The sequence below is a fragment of the Phascolarctos cinereus genome, unplaced genomic scaffold (assembly GCF_003287225.1).
Source record: "Phascolarctos cinereus isolate Bilbo 61053 unplaced genomic scaffold, phaCin_HiC Scaffold_4;HRSCAF=312, whole genome shotgun sequence".
In the NCBI taxonomy this organism is placed as follows: domain Eukaryota; kingdom Metazoa; phylum Chordata; class Mammalia; order Diprotodontia; family Phascolarctidae; genus Phascolarctos; species Phascolarctos cinereus.
The window spans coordinates 129933051-129951502 of NW_027555847.1; the positions used below are offsets into that span (position 1 = coordinate 129933051).

General features: G+C 44.7%; 1 protein-coding gene across 2 annotated transcripts in view; it reads right to left on the reverse strand.

Moving 5' to 3' along the window:
- The window catches only part of BAIAP3 (BAI1 associated protein 3), an 82701-nt gene extending 64690 nt beyond the window's left edge, over nt 1-18011 (reverse strand). The window contains exon 1 of one of the 2 annotated variants that reach the window (XM_021006799.2): nt 17720-18011. The gene's annotated coding sequence lies outside the window, so the exon portion shown is untranslated. Of the gene's footprint in view, nt 1-15618; nt 16023-17719 lie in introns of those variants that run through there. The other variant, XM_021006798.2, reaches the window with a different exon arrangement.
- Nucleotides 18012-18452: the final 441 nt, after the last annotated feature.

The window sequence follows — 18452 nt, forward strand, 5'->3', positions numbered from 1 at the left end:
ACACACATTACCAATGGTAATATGCTACAGTCTGAAAGTTAATTCATCAGGCCTACAATATGTCTTTCCTTATAAGTATGAGGGATTATCATTGTTGTTTTTATTATTGTGGGATCATTAGAAGGATCTTCCTGGACATTTCACTTTCAGGGTCAAGTCTGAAAGATGGGACCTGCTCCCTTCCCAACACTGGGGCCACTGCTGAGAAAAAGATGTAGTGGGAAAGGGAAAGGAGGGTAAGGAAGGGAGTAAACACTTATATAACATCTACTATGTTCCAGGCATCATGCTAATCACTTTACAAATCTAATCTCATTTGATCCCCACACCAATCCTTCGAGGTTGAAGGAGCCTAAGTCATTTATCCAGGGTCACACAGCTAGAAAGTGTCTGAGGCCAGATTTGAAGGCAGGTCTTCCTGACTGCAGGCCCAGGGCTTCACCCAGGGCACCACCAGCTGCCTCAACATAAGACTGCCCTTATGTACTTAGTACACTGCCTGGCACAATAGTATGTACTTAACAAATGCTTGTTTTCTTCCTTCCTTCATAAAAGGTAAGCTTCTTGAGGGCAAGAACTATTTTTTGTTTGTACAGTCTCAGGGCTTATGTAACATAGGCAGTTACAATGTTTGTAGATTTGTCGATTTAAATTTGTCTACCCTTCACACAAGGGGATAGTCACAGTCTAGGATTAGCCAACTCGGCATAAGAATGGGGGGAGGCCTGAAGGGAGGAACCCCTAGATGAGGGAAGAACTGGGTCCACATTTGACTTCATTTGACCAAGATGCTGGCAGCGCAGGTCCTACCTGGAGACAAGAGCAATGGATAAGATGACAAGATTACCTGTGGCCCTGCGGCAAGATTCAGAGAGGTGGCCAGAACCGAACCAACACCGAGAATATAGTGGGTGCTTAATCAGTGCCTGGTGAATTGTACTAATTAGTCTTCCATATCCCATTAATAGCCCCTACAATCAGACCTAGAAACTGCCAAGTCTGATTTATTTCCAGATTTATTTTATAATTGTCTTTCCTTCTCTCTCTAGTCCACAAGGATTAAATAGAAGAGACTGAAGGAATTCCCCATAGTCCTGGGGACCAACTCCCTTGGCTAAAATTCCACCCAGGTTGAATTGCAATCAAGGTAGCACAGGGCCTGCTATCTGTCCAATAAATATTTGTTGACTAAATGGATGAATGAATGAAGCTAAAAATCTGGCCAACGGGAGACAAGTGGCTTTCCTTGGTTTATAACAAAACAAACTGCATAAAGATGAAAATAAGAAACTATGGTATCCTTGTCTGGAGACTAGCAGGTTGGGAGGCAAGAAAAACATACGTTTCTAAGTTGTTACCATAGAGTTAGGTACACTCTCATTCTCTTCTTCATAATACCATTAATATTAACAAGACTAACAATGATGACACTATTCATATTTCCCAAACCCAGGGAGTGGGGCCAATTTGAGTTAACAGTTTCTGGTGGCTAGGTAGTGCAGTGGATGAAGCACTGGGCCTGTAGTTTAGGAAGACCTACATTCAAATCTGGCCTTGGATGCTTCCTAGGTGTGTGACCCTGGGCAAGTCACTTAACCTCTGTTTACCTCAGTTTTCTCAACTGTAAAATGAGGAAAAAAGTAGTACCTACCTCTCAAGGTTGTTGTGAAGATCAAATAAAGTAATATTTGTAATGCTTAGCACAGTACCTGACATAAATAGGTGCTACATAAATTCAAGCTATTATTATTATTGGCAATTTTAGCTAATTGGCTATCTCAGACAAATCAATTCAAAGCATTGATTAAGCACTGACTATTTACAAGTCATTGTGCTAAGTACACACCTATCAGTATGTCTCCAGGTAGGACTTCTGTTCTCACCATCCCTTGATTTAGTTCTTCCCTTGTACAGGGACCAGGCAGGGTAAGACCCTCCCTTCTGATCTCCCCAACTTCTCAGTCTGCTCCATCTAGAGCCTGGTTGTTCTAGAAACCCTCTGAAAATGGGTTCCCCAGTTTCTCTCCACTTCTACACCTTAATAATCTTCATACTTCTGTCCATGTATCTGCCCATACAGCCTACATCCTTCAATGCTCTGGATAACACCTGTTGAATTGTTCTTTCCTGTTTCAATGGATCTGTGACACTCCTTCCAATGGAACTGATCTCAACCCAATCATACTGCTTATCCTGGGTGACTCTCAACTATACCCTCCCATAAATGCACCACAGGGGCTCATCTCTAGATCACTTAATATTACATGTGTTTCAGTGGAGAACACAGGATGTCCATCTATTATCCTCCATACCAGACTGGTCTCCCATCTTTCCAACAATGAATGAATGAAAAAACGCTTAAGCACTTAACTATGTGCCGGTCATTGTACTATGCCTTGGGGACACAAATAAAAGTAAGCAGAATGGTCCTTGAACTCAAGGAGCTACATTCAAATGGAGAAAGGCAATACATGAAGGAGAGCTAGAAAGAAAAAGAAAAGCAAAAGTTCTCCTATTAGAGAACTGGGTGCCAGTGGCAGAGTCCAAGTGGTTATAGTAGTAGGAGGTGTAAGAGGATGGCTCGAATGAAGGAGGCATGGTCAAGATGTGATCAGGAAATGACATTCGGGCCTGATTCCAGACAAGATAGGGCAAGGCAAGGTGAGACAACAAGCATTTATTAAGCACTTACTGTGTGCCAGGAACTGTACTAAGCACTAACTAACACAGTCAAAAAGAAATCAGTACCTGCCCTTAAGAGGTGTATATTCTAATAGGGGAAGACAAAACACAGAAGGGAGTCGGGGCTGGGGAGAGGCACCAACATGGGAGCAAAGTACTGAAGTCTACAATGTCCTAAGCATGGCTGGGAAGGTAATGAAGGCTGGCTGGCCTAGGCTACTCCCCAGAATGGAGGTCCTAAGAGTAACTTACAAATGGGAGAAGAGGGCTGGCATGGCGGAGGGATGGTCCAGGGTAAGCAGACCGCAGGGGTTAGACGGCTGTTCCAGGGTCAGTCAGTCAACTAGTATTTATTAAGGGCATACTGTGTGTCAAGGCACTCTCCTAAATGATGGGGAAACAAAGAAAGGCAAAAACTAGTGCCTGCCCTCAAGGAGCTCACAGTCTAATAGGGAGATAGCATGTAAGCAACTATGTACACACAAGATGTATACAGGATAAGTGGAGGGGTAGTCCTAGAGTGAAGATTAAGGAGGACTAGGAAACGCTTCTTGTAGAAGGTGGGACTTGGGCTGAGGTTTGAAGGAATCTATGGAAAACAGGAGGTAGAGAAGTTCTGGGCTTGAAGGACAGCCAGTGAAAACGCAAGAAACAAGGAAGAACCAAAGAGACCGGTGTCACTAGACACAACGTTATAGAGTACGTGGAGGGGAGAAAGGTATGAGGACGCTGGAAAGGTAGAGAAGGGCCGTGAGAGCCAAACAAAAGACTTCAGTTTAATCCTAGACTTAATAAGGAACCACTGGAATTTATTGAATAGGGGGTGATGTAGTCAGACCTGGACTTTAGGAAGATCAATTTGAAAGCTGAGTGGAGAATGAACTATAGTGGGGGGCCTTGAGGCAGGGAGACCAACCTCCAGGCTATTGCAGAAGTCGAGATGTGAGGTAAGGAGGGACTGAACCAAGGCAGTGGCAGTGTTAGAGGAGAGAAGGGAAGGTATATAAGAGATGTTACAAAGGTAGAAACCATAAGATTTGGCAACAAATTGGGCATGTGAAGTGAGTGCAAGTGAGGAGCCAAGGATGATACCCAGGTTTTGAGCTTTGGTGGTTGGTAGGAAGGTGATATCCTCAAGAGTAAGAGAAAAAGAAGGAAGGAAGGAAGGAAGGAAGGAAGGAAGGAAGGAAGAAAGAAAGAAAGAAAGAAAGAAAGAAAGAGAAGAAGAAGGGAAAGAAAGAAGGAAGGAAGGAAGGAAGGAAGGAAGAGAGGAAGGAAAGAAGAAAGGAAGAGAGGAAGGAAAGAAGAAAAGAAGGAAAGGAGAAAGGAAGAGAGAAATGAAGAAAAAAGAAGGAAGGAAGGAAGGAAGGAAGGAAGGAAGGAAGGAAGGAAGAGAGGAAGGAAAGGAGAAAGGAAGAGAGAAAGGAAGAAAAAAGAAGGGAGAAGGAAGGAAGAAGGAAGGAAGGAAGGAAGAAGAAAGAAAGAAAGAAAGAAAGAAAGAAAGGGAAAGAAGGAAGGAAGGAAGGAAGGAAGGAAGGAAGGAAGGAAGGAAGGAAGGAAAAAGTAATAATAACATTAGGAAGAGGGGAAGCTTTGGGGGGGAAGATAATGAGTTTAATGTGTCTACAGGAAATCTAGTTCTCTATGTCTGTAGGCAGTGGGAGATGGGGTGAGAGGTTAGGGATGGACAAGTAGATCTGACTCATCTGCAAAGAGATAATACTTAAAATCATGGGGAGCTGATGAGGTTATCAAGTGAAATAATACAGAGGGGGTAGAGAAGAGGGCGCAAGACAGAATCCTGGGAGACACCCATGGTCAGCAGGCATGACCTGGATGAAGACCCAACAAAGGAGACAGAGGTAGAGTAGTCAGACAGGTAGGTGGAGAACAAAGAGAGAACAGTGTCACACAAACTAGAGAGAAGAAAGTATCAAGGAAGATGACTGACAATACCAAAGGCTGCAAAGAGGTAAAAAAAAGAAAGATGAGGATTGAGAAAAGGCCATTAGATCTAGCAAAGAGATCATTAGTAAGGTTGGAGAGAGCAATTTTAGTGGAATGAGGTGAAAGACTCAGACAGTCTTAAGCTCTAAAGAGTTTAACTCTTTACTTTAATCCTTAAAGAGTTAAGCCACAAAAAAGAGGAGAGATATAGGACAACAGCTAGAAGGGACAGACAGATCAAATGAAGATTGTTTTGAGGATGGGGAATACATAGACTTGGGAAGCAGCTAGAAGTCAGGGAGAAATTGGAGATTAGTGAAAGAGCAGGGATGATAGAAGGGACAATCTGGTGGAGCAGATGGGACAGAATAGGATGATTTGTGCACGTAGGTGAGTTTGCTTTGGTAAGGGGAAGGGCCAGGTCTTCATATGAAATAGGTATGGAGGATCAATCTAGTGATAGAAGACACTTGAGCAATGTGAGATGAGTGCCGGGAGCACCTGCTTTTCCGGCTGTGGTCTGATGCCAGCAGACTGTGAAGAGAGAAAGAATCACGGGCCAGGTGGAAGATGTGAAGAACAAACTTGTTTATTGATCTGAGGGCTCAGGCTTATATAGTACTGGATCAAGCAACAGTAACATTATTTTTCATGAAAAGTACAAATCTAATTAAGTGATTTCCTTACTTCCTTGTACCTTGTCTGTTACATTCTTTCCTGCATCCTGTCCTGTACCCTGTTTCCTCCCTTCCTGCATCCTGTTCTCAAGAGACGGAACAGGGGGGTGGTGAGCCACATCCTGAGTTTCACAGCTGTCAGGCTTAGTACAAGCTACAGGTAAGACCCGGGCTGGCCTAAGCCCTCCAACTCCCCAAAGCCAGCCCTCTACAGATGAGGAACATAGGATAAGAGGGAGCTTTCAGTGAATAGCCTCAGTTTTGTCAGTAAAATATGAAGCCAAGTTCTCAACTGAGAGGGTGAGGATAGGGGGACTTGTGAGAGACTGGAGAAAAGATGAAAAGGTTTGGGAAAGATGCTGTGGTGAGTAAGTCAATTAGGGAGGTCTTGGTGTAATGAAGGCCCAGTTGAAATTATGTAATGGAAATCCATAGTAGACCCAGTGAGCACTCTTGTGATCTTCTCAAACTTCATTTGGAGTGAAGAGGCCCTAGGTGCTGAGGGAGTTTCCAGGATGAGACTGTGGTAAGATATGGTATTAAAATCTGAAAAGTCAGAAGCATAGCCAGGAGGGCAATGACAATTTGAAAGCAAAAGCTTACCTGAGAGTCCAGGGATCCAGGGGCAAAGTCTCAGATGTCTTTCTTAATGCCATTTCTGGTGTGAAATTCTTTGTGGCTAACAGGCTACAGTCTATTTGTACTCACCATGTTTCTTCACTGCTCTTTGGATGACCCTCCCTTTAAATTTCCCCATTAGATTATGAGCTCCTTGAGGTCAGGGATTGCTTTTTGCCTTTCTTTGTATCCCCACTGCTTAGCACAGTGCCTCCTCATCTCTTCCTCCTGTATTCCTTGGATTCCTTCAAACCTCAGCCCAAGTCCCACCATTTGCAAGAAGCCTTTTCTAGTCCTCCTTAATCTTACTGCCTTACCTCTAGGGCTACTCTCCCCCACCCCACCCCAATTTATATCCCATATATATCTTGTTTCTACATAGTTGCTTGTATGTTATCTCTCCATCAGACTGGATAATTCTTTGGACACTGTGATATGTCATGATCTATAACCCCATATCATCATCAGGAGAAATCTGTTTGTGCTCAGAGGGAAAAAAAAAAAGCACTTCCCATTTCCCCTAATGCAACCCAATCATTTTCTTCCTTTTACTTTACTTTTAGCTCACTGTCCATCCATAGTACCTAAAATATCATACTATGGGGCAGCTAGGTGGCGCAGTAGATAGAGCTCTAGCCTTGGGATCAAGAGGACCTAAGTTCAAATCTGGCCTCAGACACTTGAAACTTACTACCTGTGTGACCCTGGGCAAGTTACTTAACTTTGATTGCCCCACTAAAAAAAAAAAGCAAAAATAAAATATCATACTAAAGGGTCAGCTATATGGGCTGTCCATCCCACTGCATAGCAATCATTTTTCATCCACTTGGTTTTCCCTTGGTGGAGATTTAGGGTTAAATCTTTTGATTTGGGCAGCTTTTCCTTTTTTTTTTTCATTTAGGCAACTCAGCAATGTCCAGAGAAGTGACATAATCAATGCAGTTAGCCGCAAATAAGAACAGCTAGGGAACCTGACAATCTACTGAGGTTTTTTATCATTTGGATTCGGTGCTGGATTTCCTCCATGACACTGACAAACAACTTTGGTGAGAATACATTTCCCTGTTTTATGTCTTAACTTGATATTAATAGGTCATAAAAAGAAGTCCTCTCTTTTAGCTTTCAAGAAATTTGGCATGATTTTTAGCCTATGCATAGAAGACTTTTTCCTCTGGAAGGGCTTTTAAGATAGTATTTTATTCTGTAATGAATGATCATTTTTTTTTTTACAGTTGCTAAGCAGTAAGTATAGTAGGATTTTGAATTCTCTATACCTTTCAGTCAGTTGTATGACTATCGGGGCAGTGAGGTGGCGCAGTAGATAGAGCACCGGCCCTGGATTCAGGAGGACCTCAGTTCAAATCCAGCCTCAGACACATAATAACACTTACTAGCTGTGTGACCCTGGGCAAGTCACTTAACCCCATTGCCTAACCAAAAAGAAAAAGTTGTACGACTATCAAGATGTAGTCTATTATAGGATACCATCTATAGAAGCCTCCCTTTTCATGCCTTCATCGATAATATTCTCCCCCGCAAAATAGAGAATTTTATAAAGATATTTTAGGGATAAGAAAGTAAACATATGGGGTCAGTAGTTATTGATATTTTTAATCACTTTTTTTTTCTGGTAGTCACACTATCTTTGATTTTTCCCAAGTATTTTTTTGGTTATCTTTTCTTCAGATTCCTGTAGAACTGATCCTCCCCTAAAGTACACCCCTCCAATATGAACTTCCTCTGGCTACACTTGATCTAGTCCTACTGCTCTTTGTACTTATGTCACCTCCAGCACTACTTATCCTTAGGCCTCATACATAACGTCAGGGACAGCCACGTTAGAGTTGAAACGCGGCAATTCCATTCTCATTGATGGAGAAAATGACTTGACATAGAGATCTTGGCAAACTTCTCTGTTTCTTGCCCTCCTTCCAATGTCATTTTTAAATCCTCTCACAATATTTGGTTTCATTGGGCCTCTCACCTTGCTTTCAACAAATCTGTTTTTTCCCTCCACCACCTCTGTCTTGTGAAGTGATACTGTTCATAATCTTTCACCAGCCTTCTCTAAATAATTTTACAAATGATTTTATTTTCAAAACTGGTGTTACTCTTGGTTACCACATCTCTGCACTTGGAAAGGAGAGCTAGGATATTCTGGCTGAGGTAGTTTCCAAGCTCTTTGGGCCTCCTTGTTGTAGCAATTGATTTACATCAGTTAAATATCCTTAGGAAAGGGTGTTAGTCTGTGCTGATGTCTTTTCTGTTGTCCATTTCACAATTTTTGGAATCAAGAGCACTTTCAAATAGATCAGATTGAACTTCTTTAATTGTGTGACATTTCTTCTCATTTTTCACTTTTTCCCTAATTTGGATCTTTGCTCTAACAAGTTGATCACCTGACTACACAAGGATGGTTGATTTGGAAATGGCTCTAATATAGAAATCCAGTTGTTAAGATATAGCCAATTTCATTTTCTGGTGTTATTCAGTACTCATCATATATAGTGCCTCCTAAATCTTGTCTTGAAGAAAATATTCATTATATATAAGTATGGGTCTTCCACATAATGTATTAACTTTTGGTCTTTTTTCTTTTCATCAGAGGATCTGGTTTCAAATCCCACCTCAGATTCCTACTAATTATGTGACTTCACCTCCCTAGGACTCATTGTCCTCAATTGTAAAACGAAGGGATTGGAGTGCATGGCTTCTGAGATACCTTTCAATTCTAGATCTATGACCTTATGAGTATATGAGCCAAATTTTTCACTGTCCTTCCCTATAGATAGATAGATAGATAGATAGATAGATAGATAGATAGATAGATAGATAGATAGACGGACAGACGGACAGACAGATAGACAGATAGACAGATAGATAGATAGATAGATAGATAGACAGACAGACAGATAGATTTAACTTACAGGGGATGGGGAATAGGGGGTAAAGACTACACCTGGGATTTCATTGATATCAGGGATTCCCCAAGATGAAATTTCCTCTATCAATGCAGGTCCACACCTTCTCTGCAACTTATAACATTAGAGAGTTCCTAGAGCACTGAAAGGTTAATTAACTTGCCCAGGGTCAAAAGCCAGTATGTGCCAAAGAGAGGACTTGAACCCAAGTCTTTCTGGTTTTATCACATACTTTGTAGAATTTTTCTACATCTTTATCCTTTGCAGCAGACTGTTAAGTCCATTGTCTTCGTGGTGGGATTTTTTTTATTGTTTCTTTCAAATGCTCATCTTGAGCACTGAAAATCATAATGGCCAAGTGTCCCATAAAAAAAGAGATTTCCTGTTGCCCTTGGATACATGATAAAACCAACTCTGTCAAATTTTTTATTTGTCTCTCAAGGAGAGCCTGTGAGCCATCCCTCCATTTATCTGCAACTTTCTTTTGTCTTCTTATTTCATTTATAGCAAGAATAACAAGGTTGACAGGATTCAGTTCCCAGAACACACCAATTTCTTGAGCATTCAACAAAGATGTCTTATTTATAAAGTACCAACAATTAATGTTTGTAAATGGTCTAAGAGCTGTGTGACCCTTTGCACCTTCTGCCCCATTTCTCAGCACACTGCCACTGTCACCGTCAATGCAGAGGTGGGAGGGACCCCTCACGACTGAGAACCATTTGTAATTTTCCTTGTACCATGAGTTGCCATAGCAAAAGAATTCATCACCTAACCACCAGGCTTGTGATGATGAGCCTTTTTGTATACAGCTAGCCTAGGAACACCGGTACTGTAGTCAAAGCTTTTCCAGCATGGTAGAACCTGGAATTTTTCACTCTGCTGGTATAGACTTCAAAAACTCAGAATTACCTTCACACCACGATGAGGTCTTCAGAATACATAGGACCAGGGTTCAAATCCTAGTTCAGCTACTTATTACCTGTAGCTCTGCGACCTTGGGTCCCTTCTATTCTCATCCATAAATTTAACGGAGTTGGACTGAGTGATCTCCTTGGTCTTTTCCAAATAGTTTATATAGTATTAGAGTGGTTCTTTAAATGTTTGGTAGAATTCACTTTTGAATCCATCTGTTCCTGGGGATTTTTTCTTAAAGAGCTCATTGATGGCTGGTTCAATTTCTCTTTCTAAGATAGTGATTTAAGTATCCTCTTTCCTTTTCTGTTAACCTGGGCAATTTATATTTTTGTAAATATTCATCCATTTCTCTACATTCGTTTCTCTTTTCCTTCTCAAAATCCTAGGATTTTATAAGTAAACACTTATATAGCTATAACTCACATTTCTAAAGCATTTTCTCCTTAATAACCTTGTACGGTACCTCATTTTACAAATGAGGAGACTGAGGTTTAGCAAGACTAAGCATCTACCCAAGTTCACACAGTTATGAAGTGATGGTGCTAGGGTCTGAACCTGGGAGACTTCTAACTCCAAGTTTGGTGTTCTTTCTATTACATCATGATGCATAAACTCACACAATTGTTATTGTTGTGGGGCAGCTAGGTAGCGCAGTGGATAGAGCACTGGCCCTGAATTCAGGAGTATCCGAGTTCAAATATGGCCTCAGACACATAACACTAGCTGTGTGACCCTGGGCAAGTCACTTAACCCCATTGCCTAGCAAAACAAAACAAACCAAAACAAAAACAAAAAAAAATTGTTATTGTTGTTATATCCTGGGTTCTGATCTAACTCGTCCTCTTGCAAGATCTTATGGCCCTACTCATACCTGAAAAAAATCTGCAGTTTGCTTGGTGTGGTTTTTATTCTGCTGCTGGGAAGCACAACCTCGTCATGAGTCTTAGAAGGAACTGCTATAACTCTTCCTTGAGAGTGAATTATTTTGTGACCAGCCTTTTGGTGATGGGCCTCTGTGGACTTAGCTAGGCTGGTCCTTGGATAATTCTACTCTACTAAGCCTTTCCACCTTGTTAGAACCTATTAGACAGCTTGTGTTCTGCTGGCACAGCCTTCAAGAACCCAGGGTCACACCCATGCTATGATGAGGCATCAGAGAAAGACTGTCAGATTCAAGTCTGTTTTTAAGATAAAATATTAGTCATTCTGACTGCACTGCCTGTAGATATTTCTACAGCACCTTTCCTACAAAGGTGCTAAGGCATATGAATGAGTAAATGAATGAATGAATGAAAAAGCATTTATTAAGGGCTTTCTATATGCCAAGCAATGCACTTAGCACTAACAATACAAATATAAAAATGAGACAGTCCCTGCCCTCAAGGAGCTTACAATCTATTCTAATAGGGAAGATAGCACATACAAGGGAGTGGTGGCTAGGAAGGAGTGCGTTAGTTTTCAAAGCCAAATGGAGGGTGAGTGGACCCAAAAGGGAATTGTCTCTCCCACCTATTCCAGCAGCAATGCCTACCAATTTATGTTAATTCTTGGCTTTAATTTTTTTTTTTGAGGCTCACAATGGAGAAGAGACTTCCTCAAGGTCACACGGCTTAGCCCGAGACACTTTCTAGCTGTGTGACCCTGAGCAAGTTACTTAACCCCCATTTTATAGCTTGGGCAGACAGGGCCCCAGAGAAGAGAAATAATTGCTAAGAGGATACATTCTGAGTCAGGACAGGACCAGGTAGGGCTAGGAGACCTCAGTCCAATGCTCTGTCTGTCAAAGGTGCTAGCCAACTGCTTTCTCAAAGTCTTGCGTGCTAAATGTCATAGTACATAATTCCAAGGGTTCTGAAAGTTACCCTCCCCTCCCCCAAGTCCCAAGAACAGCAGACAGGCAGGGACCCTCCCTTAAGAAACTATCTTCTCCAGAACCTGACAAAGAAAGGAAAATGGGCTAACAGCCTTTTGAGCAGCTCCAAATGGACCAACCAATTGCCTGAAGCTTCTGGGCAGCTTAGCTTAGGCAGAAAACCAGATTTATCTGTTGCTAATTAGTTCTCTTTCTCTCTCTCTCTCCCACATTAGTTAGTGAAACACGACAGCTTTGGGCTTGCCAACTTCAGACCATGGCTGAAATGGAAGAGAGAACCTACTTTAAAGAGAACCAATGGCATCTTCAATCTGATATCAGGAATGAAAAAGCCCCTACTTCATTACTTAAGCAGGAATGGAGAAAAAAGAATTGGTGGGAGCTGGGTGGGGCAGGGTGGGTAGGGTTTGGGAAAAGGCCTTCTTTTAGTTGTGCTAAGTAGATAAGAGTATGGGTCTTAAGAGTCTGGAAAGTCTAAGTTCAAATGCTGCCTCAGATACTAGCTGTATGACCCTGGGCAAGTCGCTTAACCATCCTCTGCCTCAGTTTCTTCAACTGTAAAATGGGGATAATAACAGCACCTACCTCACGAGGTGGTTGTAAGGATCAAATGATTTACACATGTAAAGCCCTTTGTAAACCTTTAAGGGAAATATAAATGCTAGCTATTATTGCTCTACGGCCTTAGACTCAACCTTCAAGTTTTTGGGACAAAAGGGCTTTAGAGATGGAAAATTGTCTATTCCTCACATTTGAGAGAGGAGAACTTGGGAAGGCTTAGAGCAGGGAAAAAGATTTACCCATTACAGTAAGTGGAAGAGCTAAGATTCAAATTCAGGTCCTCCAACTCCAAATCTACCCACTTTGTTCCCCAAGAGCAAATTCAATCAACAGTGTTCACTGGACCAGGCGAGTCTGGGTTAGGAAGATGCCCTCCAAGAGAGCTACTTTCAAATTACTACTCCCAGTTCAGAAGTGTCGGGGAACTAGAACCACACCAGCTGCCTCCAGGGAGTGTCCGAAATACTTGGGAGGCAAAGGGACCCCACGGAGTTGAAAACTGAAGGAATACAAGCCATAGACTCTAACGCCCCAGCTATGTGTGTCTATGCCAGAGGACCACTGAATGATAGAGCTGTAAAGATTTGGGATATTGTCTAGCTAACTCATTTCCTGGAGGAGAAAGCGAAGGCCCAGAAAGGAGAAGGACCTTGGCCAAGATCATAATGCTAAGAAGGGGCAGAGCCAAGTCTTCCTCCTCCAAATGTTGAGCTCTCTCCATTCCACCAACTGCAGATACCTTGTAATTCTCCCAGGAGGATGTGAACTCCATGAGAGCAGAGATTAAGTCTTATTCTCTTTTACGTCGCTCACTGCCTAGCCAGGCCCTTGCACAGAGCCAGCATTCAGTAAACACTGGTGGAATTGATTAGAAGAAGGCTGGGTAGGAAGGCATTGGTAGAAGAAAATCTAAGGATAGAGTCCTATGCCCAAACTATGTCACTAATCATTATGTGATTCTAGGTACCACCCCAAGGCTAGGTGACTCAGTGGCTAGAGTGCTGGGCCTGGAGTCAGGAAGACCTGAGTTCAAATTTGACCTCAGACACTTTCTAGCTGTGTGACCCTGGACAAGTCACTTAACTTCTGTATGCCCTAATCCTGAAGAAGGAAATGGCAAACTACTCCAGTATCTTTGCCAAGAACCTCATGGACAGTACAATCCACCAGGTCATGAAGAGTTGGACACAACTGAACAAAAACAAAGGCACCACCCCACCCCCCAAACTTTTCTGAGCCTTAATTTTCCCACCCAGTAGCTGGTGGCGTAGTGGATAGAACTCAGAGGCCTTGGAATCAGGAAGACCCGAATTCAAATATAGCCTCAGACACTGTGTGACCCTGGGCAGGTCACTTAACTTCTGTTTGCCTTAGTTTCCTCTACTGTAAAATGTGGGGAAATAGCAGTATCTACTATATGAGATAGAGATAACATTTGCTTAAAAAAAAAAGGAAAAAAAGAAAGAAAAAAAGCACTTAGCACAGTGTGTAGCACATTACATAAATGCTTATTCTCTCTTCATTTATAGTGTGAAGGGGGTTAACTAGATGATATGAGGTCCCTTGCCATTCCAATGCTCTATGATTCTCTGGAAACCTATCTTTAAACTCTTGATTGTGGAGGCCACGGAATAGAATACTTTAGCTCTATGTAGATTCAGACAAGACTGAGGGATACAGAAGAACTTAATTAAGGAAAGGCACCAGAAGTCCACAGTGTCAAGGAAAATGCAATGATGAGGCTAAGGGGATGAACTGCAGTGTATCCAGGATGGTGCCACCTCCAGTCCAAACAAGTGTCCACTAGGAAAACCCTAGGTCCAAAGTCAGCCTAGCATTCAAGGCCCTCCCAATCTGGCCCCACCCTCCCTTGGGAATTTCAAAAAGGGGAGAAAGTTCCACTGATCAGCCTCATTTTGGGGGGCAGTCTTTCCTAGAAATGAGACAGGGGAGGGTCCAGGTGGTTTTTCCAGTCCTGAGCTTCCCAGGAAACCCCACATTCTGTTTTTCTGTGGGTCCAGCTTCCTCCCACCCCACCATATTCCTGATACTCTGCTTTCCCTCTTTGAGTCTCCTACCAGAGGTCTTTGGGAGCAGAGGGTGGGTGGTGGGCAGTGAACTGAGAGTGATGGAGGGGCTTACTTCCTTCTGGAAGCAGTGAGAGGGATATTGATGGTTTAACTAAGGAAGCTGCGGGGATTGGGGAGTTGGAACCAAGCCATGAATTTTAAATCTCGAGTGGGTGCCTTCCCTCCCCAATCATCTCCTGCTATATAGTATATAGTTAGCCTATTGCTTCACTGGCGCTCTCCACTACCCCACCCCACCCCAATCTATTGGAAAATATTCCTTTCAGTTCCCTCTTCTCTCAAGCCCCTGAGACCTCCTTCTGAGCCTGGGCCACCTGTCCCAAAGAATAAGCTTCCTTGGGGCAGCTAGGTGGCACAGTGGATAGAGCACTGCCCTTGGATTCAGGAGGACCTGAGTTCAAATCTGACCTCAGACACATAACACTTACTAGCTGTGTGACCCTGAGTAAGTCACTTAACCCCATTGCCTAGCCCCCCAAAAAAATGTAGTTAAAAAAAAAAAGAAGAAGCTTCCTCTTGCTAGGCTCTGGTGGCCTCAAGGTTTCTTCCTCCTAGCAGGGGTTTGCATTTTAACAAGAAGAGCCAGGAGTGGGCAGTACCTAGGACAAAGGGATGCTGCATTTATAGGAGAATTTCAGGTACCTGGTTAGGATGAAGTGAGGGTGTGATTTTTGGTCGAGGTGTTCTTCCTCTAAGCCTTAAATTGGGGGGAGGGGGAGGTAGGAGGTAGGGAGGAGAGAGAAGGGGACTGGAAGCCTTGGTCCTAGTTACTGTCATATCATGGTCTGGATTCCCATCCCCTTCCTTTAGGGCCAGAAGAATCTCTGGGCATGGGATACCTGCTCCCCTCCCTGATGAGACAGGAGGTGAGAATCCCACCTTCAACTGTGGGTTCTCTGTGGCTGCACCCAACCAAAGATCCTAGGACCCTAGAATTTTGAGCTAGACGAGGCTTTGGAAACCATCCAGCTCAACACTGTCATTTCACGGATGAGGCAACTGGGAATCAGAGAGGGGATGTGACTTGCCTTGGGTAACAGAGCAAGTAGCAGAGGCAAGATTAGAACTCTGGTCCTCTGACTCCACAAGCGAGAGGGAAGAAGAGTCTTAGCCCTAGGTCCTCTCCCACCTTCCCCTAACTACCGAGGGAGGGCGAAGGGCAGCAGAGGCTTTAGCACTTTCAGATCTATGCCGCCACCGTTTCTTCGCCTCAGGTGGCCTCCCTGTACTCTGGGTCAAAGAGAAGGGACCCAGAGCCCCAAGCTGAGATTTCGGAACTTGCTCCTGTCCCAGGTAGCCCCTCACCAGCTCCTGCAGTCAGCCCCACTCACCAGACAGAGTCGCGGTCCCCTACAGCCTTGGCACTGAACCACCACCGCTGCCGCTGCCTCTGATGCTGTTGCTGCCGCTACCACCACTGCAGCCTCTCTAGCTCTGGAGCCCAGAATTGCCTTAGCTCCAGCTCCCTCTGCCTGGTAAGGGAGGAGGAGAAAGCAGCAAGGAGGGGCGCCCTCCTCTTCTTTAGCCCTAGAAGGGGCGGTGCTGGTAAGGGCGGGGTCTCGTCCAGGATCTGGGGGCGGGGAAGGAACGTCAAGTGGAGTAAGCTGAGGTCTGCCGACGCACCACCTCCCTGAGGTGGTCCTGTGCCCTGACGAGGTGAGGATAAGTTGGGGCTTAGATAATACAGTGGGCCTCAGTTTCCCCTCTGTAGCTGGAAAGGACGGAGGAGACATTTTTGCTACATTTTATTGACCCTCGTAGCCCCCCCTACCCCCTCACAGCCCTCAGTTTCTCCATCAATATGAAGGGGTAAAGGCAATATCCTTCCCTCTTTCCCCAGCCCTCCCCCGTCCTCCAAATCCGCAAGGAATGGACTCCTGGTCCTGCTCTGTGCACTTTCAGGTGTTATGTGGGTACTTGGGTGCTGCTGCGACAGGTCCTGTGATGATCTGTGAGTTTGAGGGGTAAGAGAGACTCCCCACCCTTTTCCCTTCCAATCCAGGTCATTGGCCCATTATACAGACTCCTCCAGCGATTGTCCCAGGAACTTGCACATAGTAGGTTTTCAGTAAATGTTTGTTGGATTTGGACTGCAATGCATTGCATCGTATTGAATCGAATTGAAGCAGCTGTGTTTTAGTGATGAGCACTGGATTTGACATCAGACATTTACCAGTTGTATAACCTCAGGCAAGGCACTCTCTCCTCCCTTTAGGGCCTCAGTTTCCTCATATGTAAATGAGAGCTGGACTGAAGAATCTCTAAGGCTCCTTCCAGCTCCAAGTCCCATGATGCTATGAATTATCTTCCCTGCACATAGATGTCTAACCTGGAAACTGTTTTCTGCCTGCATTAGAACTGGTATTCTCTTCCTGACTCCTCCACTCCCACCCTCCATTATCTAATAACTCTTTGTGCCAAATGGGGAAGGGGGGAAAAGAGGTTTCCAGGGGTTAGACCTCTAGTTGACCATTTGGGCACGGGTGTGGTGGATCTATTCTCCCATTGCTTTTAAGGAGACCTGCATCTCTGGATCACCTGGGTGGGGCTGCCCATACAAAAATGACAATAACTCTTGACCGGGAGTGCATCTGCCTCCCAGGCCCAGGTGGCCTCTGGAGAGGAGTGGAAAATAGTGAAAAGGAGGACTAGAAAGTGCCTCCAGTTGGCACAGGTTGGAGAGGACATCTGACACCTATTTACTGTGAAAATCCAGCATTTAGAGGTTGGAAATTACCCCCAAAGGACTGCTCCCCTCCCCTCCTGCCCCCCCCCCAACTCTCAAGCCTGGCCTGGGTCACTAGGGGCTGGGGACAGCTGACCAGATCAAGAACTAGCAGGAGTTATCAGGCAGGCCACTAGACAAACTGGATGGATTACTGGTCCCTCTAGCCAGGCCCCAGGACACCATTCAGGGACAAATCCCATCAATGTTAATGTCTCATTGGTTGGGATTGTTCTCTCTCTGGGACTCATTTCCTAGAATTATCCCAGTGGATTCTGCCCCAGTAATGAAGGGAAACACCTATTTTTAGATCTGGGATGGCTGTCCAAGCCCTTAACCCCAAAGCAGGCTAGGCTTCGTTTCCCCAAAGGACAGAGATGTCCAGACCTATGATCCCCATTCCCATCACTTATGCTCATCCTGGTGGAACCTCTGTTAGAATGAAATGCTGGCTACCTGTTTCCTCACTGCCAGCTAGATACATTTGCCCACCATCTATCTACCTTCTGAAGCCTAGGATAGGACCTGGAATGAGTGCCCAGGTCTTCTTGACCAGGCTAGAAAGGAGAGCCACGAATGTAGGGACTCTAATGCTGTTTGGGGGGGAGTCAGGGTGGAGTAGCAGCATTCCTGCCCTCCCTCCCCACCACCCCAAGGGGAGGCTGAGGCTGAACTGAGCTCAGTCCCGTGAATGTCTGCACACTTACCCTTGTGCCAGCTGCTGTCCCTCTCCTGGCCTCAGTCTCCTGGACTCTAAAGTGGGTCTGCTGCTGATCTTCCTTAAAGGGCTGTGATGCCCAGTCGATCCAAGCAGTGATAGGCTTCAGGCAAATGCCAAGTCTATAAAGTGAGTCTAGGGAAGGGGGAGGGCTCTCTGAGCAGAGAGACACGCACTTCAGGGTAATGAATTACTGCAGAGATGTCGGCAGCCAGAGGCCAGCCAGCCAGTTGCCAAGAATCCTTCCTTCTGAGATGACTTTTCGCCACTCCTCAGCGCACAGGGAAAACACAGCGGGGTGTCTAGCCTTGGGGCGGGTGGGTGGGCTGGATGCAGAGGCTGCCAGCTGTGCCTAGTGCCGGCTCAGCTCCTCTCCCCTCCTTTTCTCTCTTCTCCTCTCCTTTTCTCTCCTCTCCCCTCCTTTTCTCTTTTCTCTTTTCTCCCTTCCTCTTCTCTCTCCTTCTTGGCTCTCCTCTCCCCTCTGCCTGCTGCAGTCTGGCTCCCTGGGGGCTGAGGACTGGCACCTGTTGCAGATTGTGGAGGTCCTTGGATGAGAGGCAGGTTTATACCACAGGGAGACAGAGCTGCCCAATCCTAGCTTCTCTCTCAGGGGGAGGGGAGGCAGAGACAGACAGGATTCCCAAAGCCCTCATTTGCCTAGCCTGTCAGTCTGGTCTGGATATGCCATCTGTGCCTTCAGGTGGAACCAACAGTCCCCAGGG